This window comes from Aphelocoma coerulescens, chromosome 2 (assembly GCF_041296385.1).
Source record: "Aphelocoma coerulescens isolate FSJ_1873_10779 chromosome 2, UR_Acoe_1.0, whole genome shotgun sequence".
NCBI lineage: Eukaryota > Metazoa > Chordata > Aves > Passeriformes > Corvidae > Aphelocoma > Aphelocoma coerulescens.
In genome coordinates, this window is record NC_091015.1 from 30401823 (window position 1) to 30422830 (window position 21008).

Here is a 21008-nt window from a genome sequence, read left to right on the forward strand (position 1 = left end):
AATATGGCATTGTAATAGTTATTAGACTTCAAAGAAAACCAGCATCTTAAACCTGACTCTAAAAAGTACATTTAGCAAATTATGTGACCTGAAAGGAGAAAATGTAGCAGCCAAGGATTTGAACAATAGTTACATAACAGTTCTGTAACAGCTCATAGCACTTATAAACAGGATACAACACTAAAATTCAGTTTTAAGAGATGCTGGAGGAGTTGTTTCCCTCCCACTCTCATATACAGTTTATACAGTAAAAAGAATGGCTTTTCCCAATGTTTTTCATTTATCAAATTTTCTTAAATTAAAATGCCTGAGACTATGTGTGGCCTCAATAAAATTGTTTGTTTTCACTAACTGGGTATATTTCAGTTTTACTGCCAACTGTAAGCAATGGAGTTTAGCAGGTCTCATGGGCAGTCAAAGCAAATATTTATTTGATAAAATCATCTATAATCTTATTGTTCTGTCATTTGAAAGAGAACAAAAATCACAACTTTACATAAACAAAAACCATGTAAGTAATAAATAAACAACTATGTTCAGCAACAAATTTTATTATCAGCTGTGATTAGAAGCTGGTGGGTTAGACACTGACCGGGACAAGCACACAAATTGATGACTGACAGAAATTCATTTTTTATTTGGCTTCTATAATTTTAATGTACTTTTCAGTATTGATATACATGGTTATATATAAAAATCATTGCATCTTATGATAATGATGTCAATAACTACAAAAGCAGCAGTGTGAGATGAGCAGGTGTTATGACAGAGGTGATTGAACCTTATCCTAAAAAAGGATTTTTCTGAACTTTGGAGGAAAGACAGCAAAGTCTCCTCACACCTCTTTTATTATTCAAATTAAAAAATACATACATAAAATAGAAATGGACTGCTTTCTAGAGGCTTTAAAACAACGTCTTGAGGTTTTCTTTCAGCAATGACCATGCTTTCATTTCATATTTTGCCAGATAGTCTATTCATCTTTAAATCAATATTATGCCTATGCAACTGTAATAAAAACCTATGTTATGTTACTTATTGAAAATAAATTAAAGTGTTGCTTTCCATTTTTTTCATACTTTCCTTAGTCAAGTATCAAGATAGAAAATATGCTCTATAGCAGCAACAACACTTTTCACCTTTTTCATGCATGAGCTTAAAACAGTCACATCCAAAAAGCATAGCTAGCTTCGTGTTTGAAATAACTGTCAAGAAAAAAAGGTCTCTAGATGTAAATTCTGCTTTAGTTGTCCAGCAAAACTTTTCAAAAGATTTCCACATTCAGATCAGTAGCTGTAATTCTTTCGAGTACTACAGCCAAGGCAGTATAATTTTTTACAATCTTTTGTTCACAGTCATTCAATCATTTTTCCAGTTCATGTGACTGTATCCAAGCTAAAATAGAGATCTTTCAGAGTTCTCAAAATGACATATCGATATTTTAAGCAGAATGGCAACACACAATCTTCTGCCTGCATATTCTTTAACAGTGCTGACAACCCTCAGAAAAAATTATTTCTTCTTCCTCAGCCTCAAGTAGGCAAATATTGGGAACATGGTCCATCTTTAATAAGTTGACATAAAGGTATGTCAACTATTTGAAGAATAGGATTATTTTCCACTCTTATTCAGGAATCACATAAAAAAACCAAAAAAACAAAAAACCAAACACCGACCAAAAAGAACTGTCTTAGAAAGCCCTATGGACTAGAAACTCCAATAAAATGTTATCAACTCTACTTAAAAAACAGTCAAGTACATGCTTTCCATCAAAAAATAGGCAAAAAAATGCATAAAATATATACTAGAAGTAACTGGAAATAACTAGAAATTTCTAGAAGTAACTAGAAATTTTTCCTAAGATTTTTTTCCCTAAGCTTTCTAAATAGGAAGTAAAAACAATGGTATGGATTTCTGTACAGTTTTGTCTGATCCAAATCATCTACATAATCACTGTAAAATGCTGGTGTAAACACAAACATCAGAACAGATTCTGTATTCCCACTGTTTCCTAAAAGTACAGATGTTCTGCATGCCTTAGCAGCTTAGCACTTTGGAGCAATTTCAGTAAATTCGTAAGTACCACTCATGTTAAAACACAAACATCATTTTAAACTCTGTTGGATTACTTAATTTTTAAAATCAAGGACAAATCCCTTCTTTGTCTAAGTCTCTGCATTCCAAGCTCTCCTCAAGAGAGATAGTTTCCAAATATGTGTATATATATAGTATATAGCCTGTCATGGCAGTGCTTAAATCCCATGTTATCTGCAAATTTATAGCTGGCACAGTACAAACTTAATGTAGCTTGAAATACAATGTTGTTTCATGAAAAATCTCTGTTTTCTTTGTTTTCACAATTTTGCTATTTTTATTACCCACTAGGGCAGAGCTTTGGGTGTCCAGTCAAAATACAGAAGAGCTTCAATTCTGTCCCCTGCCTGAACTGATTTCAACTCTTCCTGTTCAACCCATCTTCTGTTGCAATTTACATTTAGTCAAGAGGCTGGAAAGAGAAAAAGGGAAACTGTGGCCCAGGATTCAGAGTTTGCCTTGGATGAGGTGAGATGTTGTTTCCTACCCATGATGGTTTGACAGTGAGTTTGGGGCAGAATAAATAGGCAAGGCATGGTGGGGAAGACTGCTAACTGAAAAGCTATTATAAGTACATGGGAGAAAAGTAGCTGGATTCTACACAGTGCTACGAAATTCTGTTTTAAATTAAGGCTCCAAAACAATAGAGATATAAAGGTGACTTGGGATAATCTTGTATTTTTTTAGAATAAAAGCAAAACAAAATAATGACACTAGAAATATGAAACCTGCATATATAAAAGCAAAGTATCAAAGTGTCTGATTCTTCCTTAACTAGCTTTCAGCCCTGACAAAGATACTTTTTATAACCAAAGACAAATTTACATACTAAGTTCAAAACCGTTTGAGGTTTAGCCCACATTAAAAATTATTATTCATTTTTTAAAGTGACTCAACTTCATATGAAGAAAATTGAGCATTCAGTTGAGACTGGAATTTGGTATATCATTTCTCCTATAATCAGAAAACATGAAACAGAAGGAAAACTTTCCCAGATCACACACTTTGCCTACATGTTCTCCTCATCCTCAGAAAAGTCCTTCAAGAGAATTTTTTTCTTGAAAAAAAAGACTCATAAGACAACTTATATAAAACTCACATGCTATGTACACAGAAATGTTTTTCAGTTTAAAAGGAAATAAGCATTAGAAAAAAAATATTCTATTATGAGTTATAATTCTCAACAGAAAATCATAACAACCTGCATATTTATTGGACCATAACTAATTTTAACACCTACAATAAAACGTAGAGTAATAACCACTTTCTACCTCTATATCCCTTTTGTAAACTTAATACAATATGAAACACATCACATACAAAACATAAAAGCTTCACAGATTTTTTCTACATCTTATTAGGGCTTAGAAAAGCAAAAGGTCCAACCATATATTTGCAATTTTCTGCATGCCAACAAAGCCTAGCTCCAATTCAAAAGCTCTGCTTGACAGATAAACCAAAGAGAAGCACTGAGAGAAATCCAGCAATCAGTTGACATTACAGTTTTTATACAGGTTCTTTTCTATGGACTCTTCTTTCTTTTGTGGATGCAACAATACAGTAGCGTGTGTATATCTAAATTTATACCCATAACTTCTTTTTCTTTTTGCCTAGTTCATTTTGTTCAGAGAACTGGATAATGCTTTTACTCGAGCTATAGCTGTGCTTATTCTAAACCTTTACTAGTCTAGAAATTCCAGTATATTAAAGCAGCCAAGCCTGCCAACAAACCTGTATGCAGCACCATTGAGCAAAGACTGTTCACCTTTCAACAAAACAGTTGTTCCAGTAAAGACGTGGCTCATCGAGCATGACTCAGGCTTGCAGCATGTCTGTGTTGGTATGAGATGCCTGATGGTTGCAGAAGGCAGTGGCTTACATGTCCTGTCCATACATATGGCTGCAGGCTCACTGCCAAAGCTCTTTCAATATAGGTCACACCTTGGTTTTGGTTCATGATTTATAAGTGGTCTTTTGATGCAAATTTCACAAAGGAAACAAATATTTAAAACCTTTAATAGGATAAACACTTGATTTTGGCTTTCTTTTAAGGAGAATTTAAAACCTATTGTGGCCTTGTAAAAAATGGCCAAGAAGAGAAGGCAATCACTGTCCCGTGGCCTAAAGGTGACCTCCTAAACCTGCTGCTACCAATCGTTTGGGTAACACTCTGTAATCGGAAGAATTGGACTCCATCCTCCAGCAAATTACATTCTCATTGAATTCTATGACAATTAGGAAAATCGATTCTTAGAAAGTCAGAATTGGATGATGCCGCCTAAATAAATACAGTGGCAAGTGATTTCTGCAACAGGGAATGAAGGAGGTAGAACAAGAGAGAAGTAGGAGCAGCAGCTCCTGCTGCAGAGGAAAACCTCCTCCTGACACCCAAAGCAGGAGCTGCCTCTTCCACCCATCCTCCCCTGCTGGGGCTCAGCAACACAAGGAGCAAGACAGATTCATTTTACCCATTGCTATGAACTAAATGATACTTAGACAAGGACTTCTCTGTGGAAATAAGCAATACTGACTGCATGTGCCAACACATCTTTAGTCCACATTAACAAAAAATGTCCATCAAATCCCTCTTCCCTAAGCAAATGTTCAAGTGAAAAGTATATGGCAAACAACAGGGAGTTGGGGAGGCTTAATTTTAGTCTGCTAGTGGGATGAGCTTTCAAAGGAAGAAATAAGTAAAGGACAAAAACAGACTCCAGAACTTGAGCAGAACTGCAGCTAAGTCGTGTGTGTACTTAAAAACTGTCAAATAAGAATGCATCAGATTTTTACATTGTAAAATGACTCCAGTTAACTTTCTTAGTGTCTTTTGGACTCCTTTGTTTCCTGGCATTCTGAAAATTATGTCTTCAACAGTCTGAAAGCTCCTCTGAGTACATCTCTGAGAGGAAGACTCAGGACATCAGGGTGCTGTCAGTATTTGGGCTCCGTGGGACCAGGACCCCATGGATGCTCTGGGTCAGCAGGGCAGGCCCTGACCACCAGGGCCTGTCCCATCACCACAGGTGGGAGAGGGCAGCCCCAGGGCTGGGCATTGGGCACCTCCCTGGGGACAGGGCAAGTCCCCAAGACTGTCAGCCTGTTAAAAAGCTCTTCGCACTGAGACCAGGAAGGAGACGAAGCCTTGGGAGCTTCTCCAGTCCTCAGATCCCATCATCACAACTGAGTTTGAAAACTCATACAAACCTTCAGGAAATAATAGGTGCTTGTTTATTTCCCTTTCTTCATTTCCTGTTTATTTTTTGATGGTCACATCATCTGATAGAGGCTCCCAGCTCAAAACTTTTTCAGTTAGAATGATGACAAAACAATTCTCTATTAAATTAAGGAAGGAATAATGTTGATAACATATTTCACCCCAAACACTAAATCTAAGCACTAAGTAGTGAAGATTCAAATCAGTTTGGTTAGAAATTTAGCAGGTATTATTTCTGATTTTAAGTGGAAAAAGGGAAATGGCTTCATAAGTTTGAGAATATTTCTACTGGTTTTGAAATGTACATTTTAAAAAATATGCTAGTTCACTTGTTTCTGTTTTCCCCAAAATGCCACTCCTCGAATCCTGTGTTCACAACAAGAAGGATATTGAGGTGCTCGAGTGTGTCCAGAGAAGGATAATGGAGTCAGGGAAGGGTCTGTCACATAAGTCCTACAAGGAGCAGATGAGGGTACTAGAGTTGTTTAGCCTGGAGGAAAGAAGGCTCAGGGGAGACCTTAATTCCTCTTTACAACTCCCTCAAAGGAGACTATAGCCAGGTGAGGGTCAGGCTCTTCTCCCAGGCAACCAGCAACAGAACAAGGGGAAACAGCCTCAAGTTGCACCAGGGGAGGTTGAGATTGTCTACAAGGAAAAATTTCTTCACTGAAAGTGTGGTTAAGTATTGCAACAGGCTCTTCAGGGAAGTGGAGGAGTGATCATCCCTGGAAGCGTTCAAAAAAGCGACATGGTACTATGTGATGTGTTTTAATGGGCATGGTGGCACTCAGTGAAAGTTTAGACTTGACGGTCTTGGAGGTCTTCTCCAACCTTATTGATTCTGCGATTCTCTGAACTTTCGTATTTGTATACTTTGAACTCATAACCTATTTAACCTAAACTTCATTGAATAGGATATATTGCAAGACAAAATTTTAAAGCTACATCTGGTTCTTCTGCTCTTCCATACAGCACAGACAGTTCTTGAAATGATTTTGTCCTCTTCTTGAGCACAAAAGTTTTTCCCCATTTTGCTTTATCATGTTTCTTGTTTCCAAAAGTATCAAGCTCATTTTACCCTTCCTCTTACAAAGTTTTAAATGTTTATACAGTGACAATTCTTGACATCACAAAATCTGTGTTTCTTGCAATCATGATTCTCTATTATAGTTTATCTTGGGAGCAAAGCCTTTAAAGTCAAATACATAATACCTAGGCCATAAAACTGAGAGAATTAGCAACACAAGTACACATGAATCTGGATCTTGAACTACAAATGAGGAAGGCTCCTGCACTTGCCATGAATATGTACCAGTATAAACTGGATTGCCCTTTTTGTGTCCTAAATATGACTCCTAAACTTTTGTTCTCAGTGGTCTCATGCTTGGTGTAGTCATGAAGAGCAGCTAAAAATGAGATCACTAGAGCCTGTTCTCCCCAGGACTCAGAGAAACAAGCCCTGACAATGCTATCAAAAGCTTTTCAACATTTAGTGGCAATCAAAACTATCAGAAACTCTATCAAGCAGAGTAGTACTGCCACTGGTATTTTGGCATGTCCAAAATTCTCTATTGCCTGACTACATTTGGGTGGGGAGAATTCACATGAGGCAGATACATAGACCTTGTCTATGTATCTGCATCATGACCCTGTATACAATGTTGCCAAGCCCTTGCATTTTCATTTATATATAAATACACATAGACATAATATGCACAATTTGAATTCAGATGAGTTTTTGCAATCAGCAAGATATTACCTGATCTAATATATCAAATCTTTATAAAAAATTAGCTTAAGGTGGCCATATACAAGTTGGGAAAGGGAAACATAACGTCTCCTTTACATTCTACGCATCTTTGGATAGCATAAGCAGATTTGGCCTCTTGGGGCAAATATGTCATGGTTTTTTTAAATTGTGCTCCAATTAACATAATAAGAAATTGCCTGAAGGTTCATGACTCAATACTCCTGCCTAAAAATAAAATTAAAAAAAAAAATCAATCATTATTCCATGTATGACATTTCTCCAATTTCTATTTCCTTTGTAGAATATTTTTAAGTTTGTGCATGTTGAAAGTGTTGACACTGCAACAACAGTCCTCATTTATCACTGTTTCAGCTGAGAATCTTGCCATATATATTTTGGATTCAATCTTTGAGTACTTCTAGTATTACACGTGTTGAGCCTGCAGAAACATTATTATTATATAAAGTTAGTCACTGAAAAAGTAACAGTTTTATCGTCCATGGGAATGAGCTGCTAGCAGACATCTGCCGACGAGTCGCAGCCTCCCAACCATTGCTTAATTACAAAGGCATGGTATGATGCAGAGATTGTTTCCACTGTGGTATTTATGCATTCAGCTACCTTATAAGGCTACTGAAAGAGTTTACTGCTAAATAGATAGAATTAAAAACTAAAAGTCAAAGGAAATAGGCTACAGACTGATCAGTTAAAAATAAAAAGTCATTTCCAGTTCAAGACCTAAATTCTGGGATAATTGTTCTCCTAATTGCTGTAACTTGAAGTTTAATGAAATAAACAAATGGTAAGAGACTACAAATGTGTCTTTATGATAGGAAGTTTTTGAGTTTGCCTATTTTCATTACTACAGCAAAGCAAGTCAGTATTTATATTATACTTTCACACATTAAATAAGTTTAATACATGCTCATTTATCTTAACAATTGTCATTGTAAATCTATCCTGGGATAGATTTTTATGTTCATTGCTATAAAAAACAAATATTTCAAGTACTACTTCCATAAATCTTCTAGATGTGGACTTTCAAATTTTAAAAAATTCTCTTTCCATCTAAGCCAGCTCTTTTCAAGATTGGTATAGTTAAACAGCGTTTTTCATGCATTGCTATACTTTTTTTTTTTCATCACTAAATACTTTCTTCAATTAATTAACTGCTTTATCTCACTGATTTCTTATGTGCCCTTATGGACAATATGGACCATAATAGATAATACTTGAGAAATTGAGTGTACAGAAGAGAGGTATCACGCATGAACATCAAGGAAAGGAAAGCCCTTAAGATCAGTTCACACTCCTAGAGATCTGTTTTCTACTGATCCTTGCTTGATGCATCTCAAATCCTTTCCCATTCTCTATAAAAACATTAGACCTGAGTTTTGTATCTGCCTTAGTACAAAGAGATTTCATCTCCTGCCTTACCAATTTAATATCAAAGCTGGAACAGGGTAATTCTTTGCTCATTCCAGGATTCTAAGGAGATGGCAAGCAAGAATAAACCTTGTAATATAGTACATTGACAAAGGCAGCATTAAACCCTACTGCCAGGATTATCTGTGACTTTATCAAATGTCATTTTGTGTCAGAGTATCAGGGAGAGACACTCCAAGGAAGACTGCACTTTCAAGGAAATTTACTTGGCAAGGTAATAACATTATTCAGATAAACAGCTCCCACAAGCAAGCTTATAGAGAGCTCTAATCATCCTAAACAATATCTGCTTGACTCTTTAATTTAAGCAGTTTAAAACACTTGGGTTACTTGTCCTCTACAGGCTTAGAAACCAAAGCCCATTTGCTCTCTTAAGCTTTATTTTTCACTCTGTTATCACTTCCTACAATTCCCTATTCAGCTAATAAAACAAGCAAACAAGAACACATAAATTCTCAGCCATCTCTGTACAAGTATTCAGAAACAGCTTTAATCCTAAAATTATCCTATAATCAGTTTTCTATGGTTTTATCCCATCAATCTGTTCTTCATTTATATTTTCTCACACTTACCTCATTTTTCTCTGAGCTTATTCCCCAGGATAGATGGTTGCTCTTTTGTGTGCTACCACCAATTACCAGTTTTTGTGTTACACATATAGTAATACACAGTTTTCTGTGTTTTAAAACTTTAGTCTGTCACGTTCTATAGCTTACCCCTGGCTTTTGAAAGAATCACTTTGCATCACTTCAGGGAAATAAAAAATGGATTGTTTTCAGCAAATCTGAATCACAGGGAGTCTGAAGACAGGGAAAGGGAAAGAAATGAGAAGTACTACATATCTAGACTGATTTTTGCCTTAAAACAATAATGATGAACTGTTGGATAAATATCCTTGAGTGAATATCTAGGTAACTCTGCCTTGGCATGGGGGGTTGGAATAGATAATCTTCAGAGGTTCTTTCCAACCTTAACTATTCTATCACACTATGATTGCATGAATGAGCTAAGACATAATTATGAAGGCATCATGTGAAAAGGAGAGAAACCAAGTGACTCCTACTTACTACGAAAGTTTAGTCACTGAGTGTACATGACAGATATACAGGATGACATCATGAAATAAATCTACCACCCAACAAACTAAAGACCCCATCAAATAATCTGTGAAAAATGCAGCTTATACTAAAAATGCATATAGTTTAACAGAAGGATGGGTAAAAGAGAGTTATACAAAATCTGAACACATACATGGTAACAGTGCTTCTTGCCCACAAGAATGCCAAGAACTATGAAAAATAAGATAAAGGACTGCTTAAACAAGAACAAATCTTTCAGAATTAAGTTGCATTAGCTTGGGGTTCATTTCTAATATTTCCAAGACAATAAGCCATCTTGAATGCATTTCTAACATCCACAAGGGTTTTTTAAAGCCATCAAATAGTGATCTATGGAATTTATTTGGATATTTATCTAACAGTTTGGAACAGGAGAGCAACAGGTCCCTGTGTCAAAAATTTATTTCTGAGGTATCAAAAGTAGCTAAATTAAGCCAGTTCTTTCAAAGTTCTGTGAAACATACTCACAATTTAACTGCAATGTGAGCATACCCTGAGTTTTTCATTGCCTACTTGTATCAAGCAACTTAGTATCTTCCTCCTCTATAGAAACTTGCAGCCCTTTGAAAGGTCTATTATAAAATGACATGGTACATAAAGAAACATTTTAAAGAGCATAGATTGTACCAATTTATTCCATGAAAAGAACCCTTAGAGGCCAGCACCTACTATGGACAGTTGATATAAGTACCATACTGATCAAATCACTGTATTTTATAAAGTAATTTTGCCATTTACCTGTCATTACAGTCAGAACATCTTTTAGCAAGTTCTGGCAAATTTACAAAAAATTGTCTCAGCAAACTCTGTTTCCAAATAACAAATGTGTTCTCCATCTTTGGGTAGGTCCTTCCTTAAAACATTCCTGCCACAAATCCTGACAACAATGAATAAACTTTGCAGTAAGCAGAATCTACATTGCCAATCCATAATATTACATTCTGGGGGAAAAAAAAAAGACATGAGATAAACAAATCAATTTACTAAAATATCTTTTCTGTCACCTATGCTTCAAACTACATAGATATGCCCCTAAACTAAACTCAATGTATCTTTAAAAGAAAAAGATAAATGTCTATTTATTGTAAGCTTAACATAAACTTAATATAAGCTTATTCAAATGTTTTATGAATATGTAGCCCTAAAGTACAGGTATTATAACAACATTAAGTTATCTAACCTAGTAGCAAAACACCAGCAACATCACACTGGTATTCATCAACTTAATGTTGCCACGGATAGAAGACAACATAATAGTAATGAATTATCAACATTTTCAGGTCCCAGGATTCAATTTTATATCCCTTCCTAATCCATCCAGTTCCACCTCAGTATGATCACACTGGATATGCTTGTTTATCTAATTTTATATTGTTCAGTTAGGCAGATTAACAATGATACTTTCCAGAGCATGTAAGATACAGATAATTAGAGCAAAAGTAAGCAGAAAATATATGAGAAGAAGAATGAGGAGTTAATAATGAAAAAGGATAAAAGGAACAAGAGAAAACAATAAAAAATAGGGAGAAGAAAAAACAGGATGAGGCAGATAAAACTTCAAACATAGCAAGACAAAAAAGAAGAAAGAAAAGTTCAATCTTCTGATCTTCTTCCCTTATTTCACATCTCTCTTCTTCTACTCCTTCACACCTCTTTTAAAAAAGTGGTAACTAACATATCTTAAACAGAAAAATCTAAAAGTATGATCTCATAATTTTCTGAGTTTCCAGAAACCTTAACTTTCCCATGATCTAAAAGGATGACTTCAATTTCAGAATGAATATATTCCATCTAATGCTCTTAATGTGAGGACAAAAACCCTAAAACATCACAAGTTAACATTAGAACATTCAGAAATAGGCAATTACAGCCACAAACAAACATTAACTTTTCCCAATGTTTTTTATTCATCATTAACTCGCAGCTGAACATTCTGAATATTCCATATGCCTGATAAATAAAAGTATTTCAATGTAGTAATTAGTTAATAAAATAGTTTGTTTTGAGGAAACAAAAAGAAGGAACAGTATGATTGGAAATAAATTCACCTAAAAACCTGGGGAACAGACTAGCTTTGAGGAAGCTACATTCCAATTCCAACAGTTACATTTCAAGTAAATGGAAGAGTAAACCACCTGTGAACTTTTTGACTCACCTTCTTGTGGAGATCAGGCTTAATAGACTTAGCTTGCATTGGTTCAGGAAATATGAGAAAAAGGAAAGTTGGTTGACACAGTGAAAGACCTCTGAGAGTGCAAAGGACAACAAAACTAGACTTCAGAACTTTGTCAAAAAATGGTAAAGGAAACAAGTTAGACTTTTCGTTTGCTTTTCAAGATGGGCTTTCCCTTTACTCTTTTATATCCTGTTTCAGAATTAGACAAAGGAAAACATCTGAATAACTATGTTGCAAAAATACTGTTCTAGATCATTTTAACCCAAGGAATCCGTTCTTGTTAAGAAGACATTGGAAGTCCTGGAGCTTGCCAGTCTTGCAGCAAGTGCAATAAACAGTGGACAAGAACTTATGAAAAGTTTTAAGACATTTCACCTCAAGGAAAGAGAAACTCGAATGTCTGTAGGGAGTATGGCTTTTCTTAAGCAATGGTACCACACTTTATTGGAGCCTATTATATGCTTTAAATACCAATGTATAGACAAACATAAAACTGTAAAACCAGAATTTACTGAATGCTCTTTAGCAGGTAACAGGCTTCCCTAACAAACACAGTTAGCAATAAGTATAGGACATGTCATTTTTACTTGGTGTCTAGGATGATTCAAGCTGGTCTCTTCCACTCCTTCTGTGGCCCCATATATTCTTCATTCTCTTACAAAGTAAATTTTCTTACAAGGTAATTTTTTTAAGCTTGGATGTGGTATGGAATTAGACACCAAAGAAAACTGTCACCACATTTATGCTCAAGTTTCTCACAGAGAAAAGACTTGGTTTTGTTCCAATGCTTTCCAAACAGGGTATGCCATCAGTGAAATAAAGCCTATCTCAGACTACACCAAAAAAAACCTCAGAAAATAAATGGCTTACTAATTTTCAATATGTATGAGATCATGGCTTCAAGATAAGTCATGAAATAAAGACGCAGTCTCCTGAGTAGTGACTCACAATCCTCTGCACCATTAAGAAATATGCCAGACCCTTGTCAGAATATCTCAATCTTAGTGTCACTCACAAATAGCAAAGAAGAGGTTATACTCCCAAAAGTCATCTAAAATAATCTATGATTTATCCCCCTTCTGTGTCTTTTAACAAATTCTAAATCTGAAAAACAAACCCAACACCCAAGATACAGATATGAATATAAATAAAATTGCTAGTCAGAAGAATAACTTTTTTTAGACAACAAAGGAAATATTATTGAGGGCGCTTTCAGAAATCTGATCACCCAAACCAAAATTCTAAGACAGTACAGAAATCTCTCTGTATTTATTTTACTTTTAGTTAAATTTAATATAAAGCTGTGCAAATTTTTGCTTTTTTCCCATCAAAATTATAATTTTTTGTAGAAATTTCCTTTGTTGAAGAGAAGAACAAGTGCTTCAGTAGATAACATATTCCAATAAGCGTGATATTAACAGTCATAGAATCTGAGAATGGCCTGTTTTGGAAGGGACCTTAAAGATCCTCTAGTTACCTTCCTGGTGGTAAGGGACACCTTTAACTAGATCAGGCTGCTCAGAGCTCAATCCAACCTGATCTTAAACACTTTCAGGGATAGGGCCCCCACAGCTTCTCTGGGCCAACTGTTCCAGTGCCTCACCACCCCCATAGAAAAGAAATTCATTAATATCTAATCCAAACCTACTCTCTTTCAGTTTGATGCCATCTCCCCTTGTCCTGTCACTACACAGTCTTGCAAAAGGTCTCTCTTCATCTTTCCTGTAGGCTCCCTTCAGGTACTGGAATGCTGTGATTAGGTCACCCCAAAACCTTCTTTTCCAGGCTGAACAAACTCAATTCCCTCAACCTTTCCTCAGCAGAGAGGTGCTCCATCCCTCTAAACAACTTGGTGGCCCTCCTTTGGACTCTTTCCAGCAGGTCAATGTCCTCCCTGACCTGGGGACCCTGGACCTGCACGCAGCATTTCAGATGGAATCCCACAACACCGAAGCACAGGAGCAAAATCACCTCTCTTGACCTGTTGGCCATTCTTTTGATGCAGCCCAGGACATATTCTCTGACAATTACATTTAACTTTCTTTTTTTCTCCCCCAAAGAAAATATTGAGATATTCAATTTTGTAAGCAGCAAAATATTTCAAGAGGAACACCGCAGTGTTTTGTTTCAAAAAATGTGTTGTTCTATGTGCCTACAAATGGCACTATTATGTAAAAATGTATTCATTAGCTTGAATCAGGCAGTAGAGGAATTCTAGAGCTCCTGAAATAAACTGAAAATAGACTCCAGCTGTGCTGCTGCACCACTTTACTGCTCATTTCTAGCTTAGGAATCTTTACAATACACTGCAAAGTACAGCACAAAGCACGTTGCTTCTCTGGGAAATTCCCAAACGTAACAGGATTTTATTCTTGTCAGATGGCCCAAGTCAGTGTCCACAACACAGGTACACACACAGAGCCCCTTCTAGCTCTACACAGTTTCTCAGTTCCACCCACGAGCATTCATTCCCTTGCCAAATAGCATTATAAGGATGGCCTTAAGCAGAAGCTGAGAGCTGCTTGTGTGGCACTGGACATGGCACTGCTTCAAGAGGATGAAGAAGGAAGGACGTGAACCCCGTGAGGAAAGAGGGTGGGAATGGGGACACCCATGTGTAGAGGGCAGGAGATCAGCTGCTGACTGCTGCTGAAAGGGTGAGCAAGGAGGAGGACAGCCTGCAGGCCACCAGGGCTTCCCAAAAGCTCAGCAAAGCAACATAGCTGCATGTGCTGCACTTATGCTGCACACAGAAAATACACCATGTTCCTGCTATCAGAATTCAAGTCATTCCTTGGAAACTTCAGTCACTAAGACAACAATGTGCATCATATGGAGTTAACTGCAGCCCTATAAAAGCTGGAAAATCCGAATGAAGCCTTCTCATTCCGCTTGCTGTGTGTCCTGTGAAGGTATTGAGCACTTTACAAAGATCAGGAAATTACTTCTGTCCAATTTTAAAGGGAACAGCTAAAATTCAAGTTGTTTAAAAGCCTGCATGCCATTCAGTAGATAAACTGAATACTGAAAAACAAAAACATTTTTGATATTTAATCATCACATCCCAACCTTTCTGAAAAAGCAGTGGAATTCCTCCACTAGAGAAATACTGTATACTTCTTTATTTTCACTTTCTTCCTGGTTCTGTAGCTTCTCTCTTTATTTCAACCCTCATATAAACCCTTGATCATTTCATGCATACTACCTTACTTGCCATTAAGCTTTCTTTCCTCTTTATTTTTACTTGATTTTATCCAAAATTTCTCTGATGTTAATTGCCACATTTTTCACCAGTGCCTCCTAACTACTTATCCTTTATTTCTGATGTACTTGGCTATGTACTTACAAAATAACGTATAATGTATAATGTTTAATATTTAATCAAAATAACTTTAAAAAATACTTTATCTGCCTCCTTGTTCACTCTCTCCATGTTTATATTTGATCTGCATCATCTTTTAAGGCAAAGGTTTAATGTCATTTTAAAAATCTATTATGTTCTGACTATGTTTAAAAATAGGAAAAGCCTGAAGAATTGAAAAGGTCTTTTCATAAGAAATGCTGATAATTGATTGATTTCATAGAAAACAGCAATGCATAATCTGCACAAATTAACATTTTTAAAACAAAATGTAATTTTTGTGGTCAGGAAGATTTAAATTTGATTTTTTCAGTTTTTTCAAAATTCAAAAAGCAGGCTCCTAGAAATTGCCTAGAAGTTTTAAGATGCCATCTGAATTTCCAGACTTGCAAGTGGAAAATATAGTAGAACATTCTACATTTCCCTCAAATGACTATTAGAATTCAACAGCATTAATGCATAAAATTTCAAAATGCAACTGAATGCCAACCAAAAAAGCAGTTTGAAAAATCTCAGCTCTCATACCAAGCTCCAAAGCTTCTACTCATGGTCATTTGGCAAGGGCTGGCCAAATTCTAACAACTTTTACACAGCTCATCAGTCACTGAAGTTATGCAGCATAAGTTACTAGACTTTTATCTGAGATTAAATATGTAAAATGGGGGAGAAAACAAAACACAACTCCAAAATATGCATGCAAAGAAAATATTTTTTTCTGAATTACATGGAAGACTACTATTTACACTAAACTGAAAGTCTATCAATAAAAGTGGAAATCTCTCCTGGTAGGTGTTGTTTCACAAAAGATTAGGACAAGACTGATATTCTATGTAATTATTAACACCAAAAACTGAATACAAAAAAAAACATAGTGAAAATAATAAAAAATCTGTTACAATAATAGACTTTATTCTCCTTTTGTGAAAGGGATGAAACTGTTTCCTATTTCTCCCACCTGTTTAGTCATTATAAAGCACTAATTGTGAAAAAATGAAACAAATGGAAGAAATGGGAAACAGTTTCATCCCTTTCACAAAAGGAGAAAGAAAATGAAATAGAATCCACTTCATAAAACAGAATAGGGCATTGAGAGAGTGCTTCTGGAAAAGACTGAACAGTTAAACATAAACATTTAGTAAAACAACGCAGAAATCAAATCCCCAGAGATGCTTCACAATCTTTAAAACAAAGCAGGTGATCAATTCTTTCAAACTAAATCTATTTGACAGCTGTGGTGTACGGTTTTTTATTATTATTATTACCATTCTTTACTTCTAAAAGATAGTTGTATGAATTCTGTAAGAAGCTTGGTATAAAAATACTAGAATGTTACTAGAGATGAGTTCATAGTCATATATTAGTGGTTTGAATAAGAGAAGAACTTACAAAAACTCATCTGCTGCTATACACAGCACTAATCACAATTAAAAGCCCTAACAGTCTGCCTCAATCACCGCCTCTGAACACTACACATAGTACTCTTTGGCACTATATGTGTAGCAGACAGTAGCAAGAGAACACAACTTTTCTATCACTGGCAGCATGAAGAGTAAACCCATATGAAATATGCCTGGGTGTCATAACTCCTGGGGGGGAAAAACAGGACATGACAAATTCTGCATGGGACAGAACAACTTGCTGTACATACAGGTGGGCATTCCTATCCAAGAAAATGATGTAATTTCTTACCTTAAATAACAACTTCCAGGATAAAACCTGAAGTAAAACCAGCAAATTTAACATAACAAAGTGCAGTGACATGATATATTCCTTATTCATTAACCCAAGTTATTTAGAGCAGTTTATGCAGCTTTTTTATTCACTAGATACAACACAACACTTAATGAGGTCTGACTCGGTTTAAAGCCAAAGACTTTCTGTAGTGCAGAGATCATATTTATTGTTAGTTTCCACTAAAATAACTAAATGGAGATGTGATTGTAACTTGCTCTGCATAACTACACAAGATTTAGATTTGGTTTTTATGTCCAAACAGACCCTGAATAAAGACTGACATATTTATGCCTGGAACACTCACAAAACTTTTGAGATGCATGCCTCCCAGGGACAGGATGCTAAGCTGCAGAGATGACTGGATTTGTTTGGGTATTTTTCCTTTGTTTTGTTTGGGGGTTTTGAGAGGGTGTTGTTAGCCAAAGATGCTACACAGGCTGTGTGGACAGATAACAAAATAGGGATGAAAAAAAATGGGGAACAAAAAAAAGAAAATCAAGTTCTTCTGAAATGTGTTACTGGTAGAAAAACCCTGAGTTCAATGTAAACTTACTCAGGTTATTTCTAAAAATATGAGACTGGATAACTTTAAGCTCCAATATCTACACAGAGCTGCAAAGTACTTATCTCAAGAGTAGAGCTCGCCTTGAAGAGTTTGAAGTTTGAAGAGCAGTTTAGTAGTCCTCATACTTCGTCAGTCATTACATCTCTAGATTGCTATTAGAAGGGATAGCTACTCTGGCAACTTCAGTGCATGCTGTGATTTAAGCACGTACACTGGGAAATACTTCAGAATGTGCTTTTGTACCACTTGGGACAACTTAATTGACATTCTTTCTGTGAATCCCTTAAACTCCCAGAACTTAAAGTAAAGATCATTTAAATTTAAATCATAATGTCATATATCTTTAACAGTGTGGTCTTCTCTGAAGGTGTTTCATTTTAGACCATCGATAAAACAGTGAGCCTGGACTTGACAAGCAATGTGACAATGTTCATTGTGTTTCACATAAAATATAAAAATATGGTTCTATACTTAAGGGAATATGAAATGGGTCATTGCACCTCTAAGTATTAGAGAGTTCCTAATTAACTAACTTCTTATCTACTAAAACAAATCTGAACGAACAGCCATTTCTAATTTATTCCTGAATAAGAGCACCTCCAAAGGGCCTGTAAGTGGCTTTTTTTCAAATTCCAGTTCGAGTACTTGCTTGGATTCACACTCACCCAAAATTAGCTAAATAAGTAGTCAAGCTTTCAATTCAAAAGTAATAGTGCTTGTGTACAACTTCACAGATTCTAACAATAAAGAATTTATAGCCAAAAACTACTAGAGGGCCCTCTACAGAAGACAAAATAGTTAACATAAAATAATTTAAATAATTTTTACAAGATAAACTCTGGCTAGCCACCAAGGTTCTATAAGAATTCTTTTCCCTCTGCTTCAGGTCATTTCTCTCAACTTCACAATTATGTTTTTTCATTATTACTATTTATTTTCATAACCAAACACCAAATGTCAAATCAAAATTTCCAAACATTCAGTTTTAGGCACTGAGTTCTATTTTGGCTCCTGTCTGCTGTTCTGTTTCTCTAAAAGCCAACTTTGATTTTGTCCTAATAAGCTATTTCTAACATTTCTTCTCTGTTTTCTTACATCATTCATGGCACCACCCATGGGTTGTAAAAATAGCACAGATACTTGAATTTTGGTCTACCATAACTTGATAGACTCCAACTTTACTTGAAGCCATTTGTTTTGCTTTGTTTTCCCACGTCTTCTTTTTTCCATTTTTTAATAATTTTTCCCTTTCAGGACTTTTATATTTTTATCCCAGGAACTCTTGTCACTCACTCATTTTCTTCACATCTTTTCAATGTGCTTTCACCATCTCCAGTGTAATTTCAGCAATTTCTCCAACTCTTAAAGCCTATCCAGTACTGAAGTGCCACTATTCAACAAAAAATTCAGTCATATACTTAGTACATAAACCAACTTCCCATCCTCCTCTCATAAACATCTATAAAATTTTCACTTTTCTTTCCACTCATTTCAACTACTACTATCTCTAGGCTCTTAATATAAAGCCTATGCTTTCTTTCAAAGCCATTACCAGGATTGCCAAAGTGTTTATTTTGATACAGGTAGGTAAGGATACTAGAGTCTGCCCTATCTCTCTAGTGAATTTCAAACAAAAAACACACTAAAAGTAGAAACAGCACTGTACTTTAAAAAAACCAAAAAACTACCAAAAACCAACCAAAAAAAAGCAAACACAAACAACAAACAAAACCAGAACCAACAACAAAGAAACAACAGTTAACAAAGCATTTTAAAGCTCTTCAGTCTGCCTTCATGAATGAAAAAAATCTATTACTAGGCCACTTAATTCTAGGAAATACATTCTTCAAAATAAACTCTTTATCACTCTTTATTGCTACAATTAATTCAAGCGTCTCAATATCAGAATCACAGAACTGTTAGGGTGGGAAGGGATCTCTCTAGATCATCTAGTGCAACCCCTGTTCCAAGGCAGGGTCACCTGCAATAACAAAAATTATTTGAAACTTTTTAAAATAAAATCAAGCATTTCTATTTTCAGAATTAACATAAAAACATATTACATTGGAATTTAATCACAAATTCTTTTGTCCATATTCTGTACTGGTTTTAGTAAAATTATGACCCACACAAAATCTGGACAGTTCTAAAGACAAATTTAGCAATCTGTAATGTCCTCAAAAAGCCATTCAATTTTGCAGTGCAGCCAACAAAACTATGCAGTGACACTGCATAGCATCCACTAAAAATCTTCCAGAGCCACACAAAAAGCAATGTATTTTTAGTGCCTAAAAACATAATGAAAACATATGTGATTATGAGCACATTGTAAATTTTTGCTTCTTTTAACTGGCAGAAAACAAAAGAGTGGAAGGCAGTCCAGGGCCCTTCACCCCAATTAATGGCAGATGGAGGGAAGCTGCCTGACACTATCAGACAGCCCTAAGTCCACTCTTTTTCTAACAGAAACCCCTGATTCTCAACTTGAGCCATCAAGACCAACCTATTTTCTGTTCTCAAGAGGAACAAGGAAGGCAACTTCGGCCCTCTTCTCTTCAGAAACCCAGGAGAAGCAGAACAGCCTAAGTGGTAAAGCTAATAGAGTATATTTTTTCAGTGGACAAGTTGGACAAGCAGCTTTCCCCTTCTCTCTTCAAGCATATGAAGCTTTGATGGGCTGAAGGGACCTACCATGGGCTACTGGTTTATTGAGTGTGAATCCCATAAAGGCAAAGCAGGATCATCCTTTCTCTCAGAGCCACGTTTTTTTTTTCAGTTTGTCTGATGAGTCATGGATTGTCACCATTTGAATTACACTTTCCAGCTCTTCTATAGAAACACAGGGACTAAAAATACATGCTTTTAATAAGAGCTGAGATTCTGCTAGTCACATGGCTCTCCAATTAGCCCATTCTCCCCTCATTTTGTTTCTTAAAGGCTTGGTGAACTGTAATTCTCTGTTTGTGACATCAGGCTCATTTCCACAGCAACCAATTGAATTATCCCCCAAATCCTTATAATAAGAATAAGCAACAGGAACAGATGAACACTTAAGAAACAAAAGCTTCTTACTGTTTACATGCAAATGTCCATAGAAACAACCAAACAATAAAGGAAAAGAAATATGAAAGATACAAAAAAACACAGGAAATATAACAAAGGTTCAATCAATGTTTACATATTTAGAGTGTATAAATACACATTCAGTAATCTGATGACCATATGTCAGATTTGTAATAGACACAATGTATGTTCAGCATCAGTAACAGCTGATGCTGCAACACCGGGTGTTAATGACTGGCACCATGTATATATGCAGCTTCAATTCTAGAAAGAAATCACTACTTTTTATCAAGGAAACAAAGATCAAGGTGAGATGACACCATTTGCCTTTCAGAATTCAAAGACCAACTACTAGCTACCACAAATCATGAAGACTTCAGCCACAGAAACCTGAGAACACCTCTTACAAGGAAAGACTGAGGGAGGTGGTCCTGTTCAGCCTCACTTACCCATTCTGTGATTCTGTGAACAAGTGTTTCTATTTTGG

The 21008-nt window shown here is 35.8% G+C and overlaps 1 protein-coding gene across 9 annotated transcripts in view; it reads right to left on the reverse strand.

Annotated features, from left to right (window-relative positions):
* Nucleotides 1-21008, reverse strand: part of LOC138106396 (diacylglycerol kinase beta) — a 425706-nt gene that overhangs the window by 271926 nt on the left and 132772 nt on the right. The window contains exon 1 of one of the 9 annotated variants that reach the window (XM_069006943.1): nucleotides 5299-5427. The exons of the other annotated variants lie outside the window; for them this stretch is intronic. The gene's annotated coding sequence lies outside the window, so the exon portion shown is untranslated. Of the gene's footprint in view, nucleotides 1-5298; nucleotides 5428-21008 lie in introns of those variants that run through there. 9 annotated transcript variants of the gene reach the window in all.